Source organism: Lycium barbarum, chromosome 1 (assembly GCF_019175385.1).
Source record: "Lycium barbarum isolate Lr01 chromosome 1, ASM1917538v2, whole genome shotgun sequence".
In the NCBI taxonomy this organism is placed as follows: Eukaryota; Viridiplantae; Streptophyta; class Magnoliopsida; order Solanales; family Solanaceae; genus Lycium; species Lycium barbarum.
In genome coordinates this window covers 11812287-11825170 of record NC_083337.1, presented here as the reverse complement: position 1 = coordinate 11825170, position 12884 = coordinate 11812287, and positions in this window count along the sequence as shown.

The following is a 12884-nucleotide window of genomic DNA, read 5'->3' as shown; positions in this document are numbered from 1 at the left end:
TGCCTCTCGGCCATGCTCGTAGCGGACTTGACAGAGTCCAGCTCCTTCCGGAGTTGAGTGACGGTGGTTTCAAGCTCACCAAGCCTTGAGGATAAATGAGCGTTGTCTCGGCTAATGACGATTTTGTCAACTTCGAGACGCCAGTTATATTCGACCATCTCGGCCAGCTCAAGCTCGAGTTGGAGGTTGTGAAGAGTGACTGCTCGGTTCAACTCGTCCTCCTTCACAAGGTGCAGATATTTCTCCGTTTCTCGGCCTTGAGCATCCAGTTGACCCTTGAGATCGTCCACCTCTTGCTGGGCACGGACGAAGGCTTCATTAACAAGCACCACACTCTGCAAAATGAGGCAAGTTAAACACTTGAATAAACGAGATTAAAATTCCCAATGAAATCATGCAAGGATGGCTGATAAACTTACTCGATTGCCCGCATGCATACTCTCGTTAATGAGGCACTGTCAAGGGACTCCGTTCATCTTTCGTTTGTCCGAGACAAGGGGCCTCAGGTAGCTTGCCATACCCACCGGGCGAGAAAGAAAGCTGCAATCCTCGGGAACGGTGATCATAGCCGATCTCGTCCTCCTCGGTTCCACGCTTGGGGACGGAAAGGTGCGCACCAAGCTATCCCTGGCACCGGACTCGGTGGTTCGACTAGCTGCCCTCGTGGCTCGAGGGATCGGGAGATGCCCGAAACCAGCAGCTTCGCCGGTAGCAGGAGGAGTGTCCGCGAACATTTCATCAAACTCATCCGGTCTTGAGGCCGGAGTTAGAGAACTCGGAGGGACCTCAGCAGCTTCGGCAAAGGCAGGGAACTCCGAAGTTGCGACAGTCTCGTAGTGGGGCAGCGCATCAATATCCGTGGGGACTTCGGTCTCGGGGACCGGCTCAGTCCTTTGACCGACTCCTGCAGCAGGTGCCTCTCTGGATCTTCTTGTCCTTTGCAGAGGGGTTTTGTGGGAAGAAGCATCACCTGAAATATCAACGAATTCAATCGACCTTAAAGGAGTCGGGTAATGAATTTCTTCCCCACTTGTGCGTAACGCCGGAGCCGAAAGTCCTTCCCCGACTGAAGAAAATGGTGAGACAATGACACCCTCCTCCTGAATGGGAGCTACGGAAGGGGCCACACTGATCCTCCGAACGAGGAGCTCGGGCTCTGCTTCATCCCTTAAAGTTTTAACGGCGCTCCTCGCCCTTTTATTCGGTTTCTGCCCTTTGTCCGAGGGCCTTTTTCTCTTGGCGGCGGCAGCAAGGATACGGGATGCACCCGCTGAATCAAACTCAGATGCCGACGTTGCGAGTTCAGCTGCTACCTCCGGCCTCGGATCCACCGAGCCCTTGGGTAAGCCTGAAAATCGAAGATGTTACAGAAGGGTAGAAGATGCAATGAATACGAATAGAAGCAAAGTATTACCATGGTTCTGGGCGACCCATCGGCCACGTGACAGGTGTCCCCACGTCTGATCGTCGTGGCCATGTTGGCTGAGGAGAGCAGTAACCCATTCGTTGAGATTCCGGACGATCGGAGGAATCCAACCCACGGCTAATATAAATAAGAAAAGTAGTGAGGAGGTGGAACTGAAGTTTGACAAAACATACAAAAGCAATTATTAAGAGAGTTCGGACTTACGCTTATTGTTCCACCTTTCCGGAAAAGGCATGTAGTTGTCCAGAATGATGTCCGAGGTCCGCACTCGGACATATCGCTCCAACCAGCCCCGGTCTCTATCTTCACCCATTTTTGAAAAAATTGGATTCCGGCTACGCTTTGCGAGTTTTATTACCCCACCCCGGAACAACCTCGGGGAGTATAACCGTATTAAATGGGCCAGCGTGAATTCCTTTCCTGCATTATTAGCCAACAGCTGGAGGCAGGCCACGACCCTCCAAACAATCGGACCAATTTGTGCCAAGGTTACGTTGTAAGTCTGGCACATGTCTAAGATGACCGGATCGACCGGGGGGTCGAGCTTGAGGGTGAAAGGATAAGTATAAACATATAGGAAGCCCTCCCGATGGTCGGTGACTGATTCGTCTGGCCCGAGGGCAAAAACTTGGACTGAGGGGTTGTCCCATCCACAATCAGCCCGGACTAAGTCAAGTTTATCCTCGGTAATGGATGAGGGACATCGTCTCACATCAAACCCTCTATCGGATACCGGAGAAGGTTTTTCAACCTCAAAATCTTTGTTGAAATTAGGTTTGGCCGGTACAATGTCCGAAGCAGTAGGCTCGAAGGCGATTTTTGCCTTAGGCAGCGAAGTTGGCTCGGTTCCTTGAGAAGAAACCAAGGGAACATCATGGGAAGTGGTTTCGGTGTTGGCAGATATTTGAAAATATGGAAAAGAGAGATTGGGTGAATTCGAAAAGGGAGTTAAGAATAGAAGTGAGGGGAACAGTCAGAATTCAAAAATGGTCAAGAACAAGAGGAAGAAGCAACAGCACACTCAACAAAAAATGGTTAGATGAAGGAGTTGGCAAAGCTATTTCCGTTCGCGTAATGCCAGTAATGAATTAATAAGAAATATGGAATGAAAAGTGAAATGAAGAAGAAGTGAAGGACTGAAGCAGTAAGAAATGAAGTGGAGAATTGAAGGTATAAGGAGTGAAGGATTGGAGATAGAGATTGAAGGTATCGTAAAATGAAAAAATGAAGTGTTGGAAGACGTTATATAGACGTGGGATCCAGGCGGTTACAGTTCCCAGCCAACCGGGGAGTGTCACGTGTCCCATAATTAATGAGGAATGACTTGAAGCGACGTGCGTTACGGCGGTTATCAGATTTGACCATCCGGGATGAGAACACGTGGCCGATGACAGAGGGACGTGACACAACTGTTCCCGCCAAAACGAAAAGATAACAACGGATAAATCGAGTCACCGGTTTCTTGATGCATCCACTTCCCGTTACTCCGATAAACTACGGTCTGAAAAGTGTGGGGACTATCTGTATACGGTAAAAATCAGATAGATGTTAAATCGGTAAGACCAGAGACCGAAGGAAGAGAGGGAAGAGCAGCATTTGGCCTGGTTTCTCCATAGCCGAGTTGATCGTGGTCGTTGGTTCTTTTGATCGTGGCCGTTGGTCCATTTGATCGTGGCCGTTAGTCCGTTTGATCGTGGCCGTTAGTCCGGGAGATCCGTTACGCGATTGCCACGCGTCGGTACCGTCCTGCCATGTTCAACTGCCAACCGTACGGGTGTCAGACCGTACGGCCAACCTAACCCAACCTAATCCATTTCAGAGTTTTTTCTTTATTTTTTAGGGCCTCATGTTGTGTGAAGCCCATGGGGCAATGCTATAAATAGGGGTCATTGCCCTACTTTTGAGAGGTTGGCTTCCTCATATCAAGAACATTTTGTACTAGAAAATATATACAAACCTCTCTCTCAATATTGGATTTGGTCCGGATTCATTGTGTTCATCTCTTAAGTTTGTTCAATTAAGTAATACTCATATATTAATATATACATAAATCTATAGCGAATCTCTGTTCATTATTACCTTCTTCATATCATATCCATACATATATTTTCCCACCAAATAGATTGAAGCTTAACCACATATTCTATACCTACTCACAAATTTAATTGATTATCCAAATTTGGGGTAAACAAGGAGAGTGTTAGTGCAAAAATAAATGCCCATTATCATGACGTAATCGACGTTACGTTTAGAGCAAGCTTCTTTGATTGTTGGGCCAAAGTTGTGAACATCAAGGGAGATGTTTAGAGATGTCCAAATGTGAGCAACATGCACACATTCTATAAAGAGATACTGAAGTGTCTCGACTGGAGCATCCCGAAGGATGCAATTACTAACTGGTCTTATTATTAAAGCAAAGAGAATTTCTCCGGTAGGACGCTTATTAGCATAAAGGAGCCAAAGGAGTACTTCTTTGATCACTGAGACATAGTATGGAGATAAGAAAATTAATTCTTGTTCCAGAGCATCTTCTTTCATAGATCGCGAACATCTCCAAATGTATATGTTTTATTACTCACTTCCTTAGCTAGTGTCAACTTGCAGACTTCTGTAAAAAAGAGAAGAGAGATAAATGTAAGTTAGGGATGGTAAAATTAGCCCATGAAAACATGACTCACTTAATTCATTTAAGAGCTTGTTTGGATGGACTTATAACTTATGGCTTATAAGCCAAACGCCATAAGTTGGAAATTCTAACTTATGACTTTTGGCTTATTTTTATTATTTTAGCTCATGAAAATATGATTCACCTAATTTGTTTAAATTGATTAGGCTTATGACTTGCTTATTTATTAATTCGGTTAATTTTGACTAGGTCAATCCAACTCATCTAAAAGTTAGGCTGATATATAGCACAAATTTACCTATGAGTGTCACGACCCAAGTTCATGGCATGTATTGTATGCTTTGGGTCTAAGCCCGAACGAATCTGTCTTTCGAGCTACGCCACATCGAGCTCCAATACCATGTGAACTTGAGTTATATATGCCTTATAAATTCTTCATTTTCTTCTCATATTCAACGTGGTATTTGCCTAAGGTCTCATGTGCATCTCATTTATAGAAGCTTGTCAGACTAGAAGCCTATTAGTCATGCTTGACCTGCTCTCATTGCCCGCCTTCCGTTAGGAGCGTCACAAGGAGAAACTGTAAAATTATTACGGGGTACCCTATATGGACACCGCTATTTATATACCCAGTCTTTTAAAATCGCTATTTATATTCCTAGTCTTTTAAAAAAATTGTTGGCCTATCTACTTCGGAATAACTTCAAACATACGAAACCCCTCATTTATTAATTCAACCCATTTTGACCTGTCCAAATCATATTAACCCACTCAGTTATTAATTCAACTCATTTCGATCCACCCAAACTAATCTAATCCTCTCATTTGACACACTTAATGTTGAGGAAAAAAGAAAGTAGTTATTGATAGCGAGCGGAACGTGAATGTATATAAAGACTAAACAAAATTAGGGCAGGAGTTAATTAATATTGCCGTTAGGCACTTGCTCGGCTATTCATTTACAGAGAACGCCATTTTGGAGAATGTTTAAGTGTTTCCCAATTGGAAATGCCTAAATTGTCATATGTTTTTTTTTGGTTGAAAAATTGTCATATGTTTTAAGTGTTTATCACAGCTATATACTCAAGTCTAAAGTTTGATGATAGGATGCATGACAGAAGTTCCAGTTGTAACATAATTTCAGTGATCATCATTTTAAGATTATATTAAGGTAATGATTCTTCTCGGCAAAAAAAATCTAAGCCACTTTTCAATCTCCATATTCTTTTCTTCCAATAATTCATCCCAAAAAGAAAGTAGGGTTAGATGGGAAATTTATCATTGAATTATGAATTAACCCTATAATTTCTATAAAAAGTTGTACAAGTCGAAGAACAAGAAACGCAATAAAAGAATTTAATTGGAACCCAAAATGCTCAAATCCAAATCTATCCAAATGAAGAAGAAAGATTAGAACACCAAGAGAAAGTTAAGAAATATAGGAAATGAAGGAAAATTTTAAAAATAATATTTTTAAAAAGATGTTGAGCTTAATTACAATGTTGTTTAACATTTGGCATATTTATAACTTCTTCTTTTTTTTTTTTCATACGTACCTCTCAGCAAAGTTATGTCAAATATTTTATTACTTATTTAATAAGAGGATTTTAAATTTCAAAAGAGTTACTCCATATTTTAGCGAGTAATGAAAATATGTATTTAATAATATAGATCGGAAACTATGAAAAGATACTACTTTAGGAAGATTTCAAAATGTCGAACAAATTAAACATAGGATGGAAATTAATAATCAATACTCTGTCTTGTTTAATTTGTCTTACTTTCGTTTTTAGTCTGTTTAAAAAATAATGTTCTTCCCATTTTTGGCAATTCTTTAATTCGATCACAACCCTACGATTCTCTTCTTTTTTTGGTGACATGGTGGCGGCTTAGCCATCTCCATGGCTGCCCCCATCTCTCCCAGCCTTTGGCTACAGGAGAGCCTTCTCCAAACCTTAACGAACACTTCTAACGTTAACCCTCAAGTTTCTTATTCCACACGCCTAAGCCCTAAACCAATTGAGTCATCTTTTTGAAAAACAAACCTAAAACCTATTGAAGTTATCCGTGGGATTCCACCCAACAAGAACTTGATAAGGAAGAAGGGCTTCATCTAGGCTCTAGCCATAGTGGTAAAGCTCTCTTCAAGTGCGTCGGATTTGCCTTCAATGAGAACTTTGCTGCCGAAATTATTTGGCATCAAGGGGCATTGTTTGATCGGATTACTTGCTCGTAGAAAAATACTGATTAGGGTTAATCACTATGACGACTCCGTAAATGCTCTAACAAGGTTAGTCAACTAATTTACGCACAAGGGAAAGGAGCATCAAATCAGGGTTTTTCTGCGGTCGATAGGTTCTAACCCTAAGGAGAAAACTACGGAGACGGTGGTTTGGATCTCTCTTCCAAACTTGTCTCCGGAGCTGTTTGTGAAGAGGTTGTCGCTGTCTATATATACCTTCGGCAGTTGGAATGACCCAGTACAGCCAGGGTTAAACTGATTCTTGATTTAATGGACACATTGCCGGACAAGTTGAAGCTTCAATTTGTAGACAAAAAGACTGATAAAATAAGGGAGAAATTTCAAGAGTTTGTCTATGATAATTTACCATCATATTGCAACCATTGCAAACATCAAGGACACGATGAGAGTAAGTGTCACTTGTTATAGGAGAAGAAAGTGAACAAGATTCAAGATGGGATGCAAGCAGTTGATGGACTCTCGGTTGAAAAACTTCAAGGTGATGCAAGAGATTATTTGAATGCTAGGAACAACTTAAGGAAGTTGACGATGAGGTACAACACGAAATAGTGGTCAAAGGCTCAAATTCTCAATCTCTCAGGACAGGAAGTGAGCAACTAAATTCGGATGTCGACTCAAAAGTTTGTGACAATTCAAGACAAACTGATGGTGTCATGAATGAGCAGCAAGTTGAAAATTTTCATAATACAAACAAGAATAATTGGGTTTTGGATGATGAATATGAAGAAGATGGACAACAAACTAAAGAAAAGAAAGTCGTTGTGGACGTGGATTCGAGAACAGTTGCAGATGATGCTGGGTTTTCTATGCAAGCTAAGGAGTTAAGCAAAATTAAAAATAGAGTTGGTTATGAGGATTGGACTGTGGTAACACACAAGACACTTTGATTCGTGCCAATGAGCCTAACATTGCGACGCAGCAAGGTGTTCAATCAAATTCCTCAAAGGACATCCTTTGTCCTAACTCTTTTGCTACTCTTTCGGTTAGAGAGGAAAAACTAGCCTAGTCTGGGCAGTCCTAAACTTCATGTTGCACATCCCGAATTGGCAAACATGCTAATTCAACAGCATGCTGCTAGTTTGGTTTGTCCCATCGCAGTTTTGAAGTCCTTAATGGATACTTTGAACACTTCAATGAATGAGGTGCCAACACAATCTGTGGAGTTGTTTGGTGAGCTACAATATGACTCTCAAGAGGAGAGCGAGGAAGAAGAGAAGTTAATAAAGGATCTCAAGAGTAAGAAAGAACAGTCTGGTGCAGAGAAAGTTACAGTTGAGAAAATGCCTTCAGGAGGTATGAAAGGGAAAATGGAGGGTGAGCAAAACAAGAGGAATATTAGCGCAAAAAATCAAAAGAAGGATCCCAAAAAAGCTTTCAAACAGAATATTAATGTTTAAGTGTCTTAGTTGGAACATTAGAGGAATGAACTCTCAGGCTGCAACTGAGAGGCTGAAATATATGATCAAAGAGTACAAAATTCCTTTGGTTGCTCTTCAGGAACCTTTCATAAAGGAATCAAAAATTGAAAGCTACAAATACAATCTTTGAATGCATGGGGCCTATGCTAATAATAGTAACAAAATCTGGATCTTTTGGGGTAATGATATTGATTGTTCCATTTATTGCTCAGAAGACCAAATGGTGACTTGCAAAGTGGTTCTGAACTCTTCCCAACAGGTATTTATTTCAGTAGTATATGCTAAATCAAGAACAGCTGGTAGAGAGGCCCTTTGGAGATATATGCGAGTAATTGCTTCTACAATCAATGAACCATGGGCTATCTGTGGTGATTTTAATAGTATTCTATCTACTGATGAGAAAATGGGAGGTAGACCTCACAGTGTGAAAAAAAGTTTGCCATTCATGGAGTGTTTGCAAGATTGTGGTTTAAAAGATAATGGATTCTCGGGGAATATTTTCACTTGGTCGAATGAAAGAAAGGGCGAAGAAGTGATATGGAAAACATTAGATAGGATGATCAGCAATGAAAAATGGTCTGAGGCTTTTGAAATTTCGGATGTTATTCACTTACCAGGAGTTAGCTCAGATCACTGCCCCCTTTTAATAACTGGCAAGAATTCTAGTCAATCATATGTGAAGTACTTCAGATTCCTGAACTTCTGGACCGAAATAGAAGGATACCAGGAGATTGTAAAAGACCACTGGTTTTCCCAGACAAGTGGCAACATATTTTGGGAAATTCAACAGAAACTTAAAAATACTAGCAAAGCCTTAGGAGATTGGTCCAAGAATAAAGTAGGCAACATCTTTGATAAAATACAGCAGCTTGAGGAGGGAGTAATGAAGGCTGAAGAGAAATACATGGAGAGTATGGAACAAGAGGATAGAATAAGCATGAACAAAGCTAAGGCAGACCTGATATTACAGCATAAACATGTGGATAGCTTTTGGAGACAAAAAGCAAATCTGAAATGGAATTTAGAAGGAGATGAAAACACCAAATTTTTTCATTCTGTGGTGAAGGGCAGAAGGAAGTATCTTCATATCAATAGAATCTGTGATAATGGAGTATGGATTGAAGGGGAAGAGGAGATTGGCAATGCTGCAGTTCAGTTTTATCAGAATCTTTTTTCACAGCAGGACAACTATATTGACCTTGATATCCTTAAACATGTTCCTATTGGCATTAATTCTGTTGATAATGAATTTTTATCAAAAAACCCCTCTGAAGAGGAGGTTAAAAGTGTTGTTTTTGACATTAATCCAAACAGCTCAGCTGGCCCTGATGGATTCAGTGGTCTTTTCTTTCAAAAATCTTGGGACATTGTAGGAAGTGACATTATTAAATTGGTTAGAGCTGTTTTTAATGGCAAACAAATCCCAAGATATTTTACTAATACTTGTTTGATATTACTACCTAAGATTGATGCTCCTCAAACCTTTTCCGACTTTAGGCCTATCAGTCTTAGCAATGTCACTCAAAAAATTATTTCAAAAGTTTTTTCTGAAAGGCTTTCTACAATTATTCCAAAGATTATCTCCTCAAATCAAAGTGGTTTTATTAAAGGAAGGGCAATTGGTGAAAATGTCCTGTTAGCACAGGAAATTATTCATGACATGAAGCGACAGAATAATGGGGGTAATGTTGCTTTTAAAATTGATATGAATAAGGCTTATGACAGACTCTCCTGGTATTTTTTATGCGCTGTCATGAGGAAAATGGGATTTGATGAAAAAGTGATTTTCATTATTTGGAATATGCTTGCTAACAATTGGTATAGTGTGGTTGTTAATGGGAAGAGGCATGGATTTTTCAAGTCTGAAAGGGGGGTGAAACAAGGCGACCCTATTTCACCTGCTTTATTTATAATTGCTGCAGAATCTTTATCTTGCATGTTAAATGAACTGTATAATAATCCAAGGTTCAGAGGCTTCACTATGCAAGCAGCTGGACCTAAAATCAATCACTTAGCTTATGCTGATGACTTGATAATTTTTTGTGCAGGAAAAACTAAGACTTTGAATCTAATTATGAAGGTTCTTGAGGATTATTCCACTAATTCTGGACAGAAGATCAATGGAGATAAAAGCTGTTTTATAATGGATAAGAAGACTTCTAACAAGAGGAGCAGAATTGTGAAGAATATTCTTCAAGTTCAAAGGCAAGAGTTTCCAATTACCTACTTAGGATGCCCTTTATTTCAAGGAAGAAAGCTTATTCAATATTTTGCTGATATGGCAACCAAGATTATCAAGAAGGTAAATTCTTGGAATTATGGCAGATTATCAACAGGAGGGAATTTTTTTTTTATTAAACATGTGCTTTTAGCTATGCCTGTGCATCTTCTGGCCATTTGTAAACCTCCTAAAACTATTTTCAAACAAATGGAGCAAATGTTTGCTAACTTTTTATGGGGAAACAATGAAGGCAAGAATAAGTATCACTAGGCTAAATGGTCCAGTTTATGTATGCCTACTTTAGAAGGTGGTATTGGTATAAGGTCCCTGCAGGATGTTTCAGAATCGTTCTCTGCCAAGTTGTGGTGGCAATTCAGAACAAATGAGTCATTGTGGGCAGAATTTTTGAAGGCCAAATATGCTAGAAGAATTCATCCAGTGGCTAGGAAATGGAGTTACTCACAATCTCATAATTGGAGAAGGATGATGGAGATTAAAAAGAAAATTGATCATCTTATATTATGGAGAATCAACAAAGGAAATGCAAGTTTTTGGTGGGATAATTGGTCTGGTTTGGGGGACCTAGCCCAGTTTGGTGATGCTAAAACTTCGGTAAGAGGCACTGTGGCTGAATATATTGTAGATGGAACCTGGAACGTGGAAAATCTCAAGAGAAAGCTGCCTGAGCATATTGTACACCAAATCAGAGGAGTTACTATTAACTCTCCCAGTCTAAACGACAATCCTATTTAGACAGTTACAACAGATGGGAGATTTAATTGTAAATCGGCCTGGAATACTGTGAGAAGGGCTCAGAATCCCTCTTTGATCAATAAAATGATGTGGCACAAAAAATCTCCATTCAAGGTTTCTTTTTTCCTATGGAAAGTTTTTAAAAATAAAGTTGTTGTTGACTTATATTTGAGGAGATTCAATGTGCATCTCCCTTCTATGTGTGCTTGTTGTATTAGTCATAATCAAGAAGATGTGGAACATCTATTTTATAAAAGCAATATTAGTCAACAAGTATGGAGTCACTTCAAACAATGGTTTGGGATTTTTCAGAATTCAAACAGCTTAAGACACCAGGTCATTAACTGGTGGCTTACTAAAGGCAAGAATCCTATCCAAAGTATGGTCCTTCAAGTACTACCTGGGATTATCATCTGGCAGATATGGATTAGCAGGTGCAAAGTAAGGTTTGAGGATAAAAAGATGTCTTTTCAAAAGATCAAGCTTGGAATATACCAACAGCTTGTGATGGTAACTCACAAACAGTTCCAAAATGTGGACCCTTACATAAGTTGGATGCAATTCATCAAGATCATAGAACAGGCCAAAACATGTATCAAATCCTTCCCTGTTAAGTGATCTTTTCCTACTGATGGTTGCGTGAAATTAAACACGGATGGGTGCTCAAAAGGAAATCCAGGTAATAGTGGAGGTGGAGGTGTAATAAGGAATAACAGAGGCTTTCTGATTGCTGCAGATGGAATAAATATTGGAATTACTACCAACAATGTGGCAGAGGCTTTAGCTATGGAGATTGGAATTGATTGGTGCACGCAAAATGGATATAAATGCTTAGATATAGAAAGTGACTCAAAGCTGTTAGTAGATTGGATAATGGATGAATACAACCCCCCATGGAACATCATGGACACTATTTTAGATATCAAAAAACTCCTGGAACAGGCTGATAGATGGAGCATAGCTCATTGTTATAGGGAAGGCAACAGAGTGGCTGACAGTTTGTCTAACTGGGGATTAAACTGAAACTCGATCACTTGGATAACTGAATTTCATAATCTTCCCAAAGAAGTGAAAGAAGAAATGAATATGGATAGAATGCAGATTCCAACATTCCGGAATAATATTAGTTCAAACTGTTGTAATATAGATAAAAGGTTAGATAAGATTTATTCTTTTGATGTTCCTTAATGCCTTATGGATAGATGAAGAGGTTCTACTTTTCCTGTAACATCCTTTTGTAAGCTTATCAGAAATCCTACAATTCCCTTAGTATGGGGATGTCCATACAATGTAGGTACAAGGAGGTTGATCTCCTTTGTTTTGTGCTTTGATGAAATCAATAAAGTAGCCACTCAATTAGAGTGGTTGATTGATATATATATATAAAAAAAAAAACTACAATATGACTCTGGACAACAACTAATCTCTACGGGGAATGACCGCAATTTGGATAGAATGGTCGCCTCTACTCCAGTGCACTCAATCAACAACTTTAACGCTAAGAGTGGCCAAAACGGTGGTAAGAGTGCGAAGAGTTGGGCCGATATGATGGAGGAGGAGGAGGAAGTTATATCCCCTCGATCGACCAAGCTCGATCGGTTTTATTGAAAAAATTGGAATCAAACCAATTGAGTCGGTTGGTTTTTGTCAGATTTTTAGTAGTGTTTTTTGATAGTAACCATTTGTTTTTTAAGTCAATTCTTTTAGTTGGGCTAAAGATATTCTACTTTAACAAACTTAAGATATTAAAAATGCTTAAGGTTACAGTAGACATGCTTTCATAGATTAGGGACAATTTTGACTAAAACCTCGACAAAAAGATCATAAGAGGAAATTAATGATTATTTTATGTTGTCCTATTATCATTTTCAGTTAACTCTTAACCGCAAGCAAATGCTTGAGATATCCCAAGTAAATATCTCCACTTCAATGGTGCTTCAACTGCCATTCCCACCCCTCTCTTCTTCCTCATTGTTATCCCCTTCACACTGAAAATTTTGCTCTATTCAACTCCTCCCTTTCTCACCTAGCCTTCTATGCATAAACAACTTTCCTCAAATTTGCAAAATTTTCGCTATAAAAAGAGTAACAAAAGCAGAAACAGTTCTTTGGGACCTTTATTTGTGAATCATGAAGAAAGTGTCACTTCTACTGTTACTCAAGAACATGATGATGAC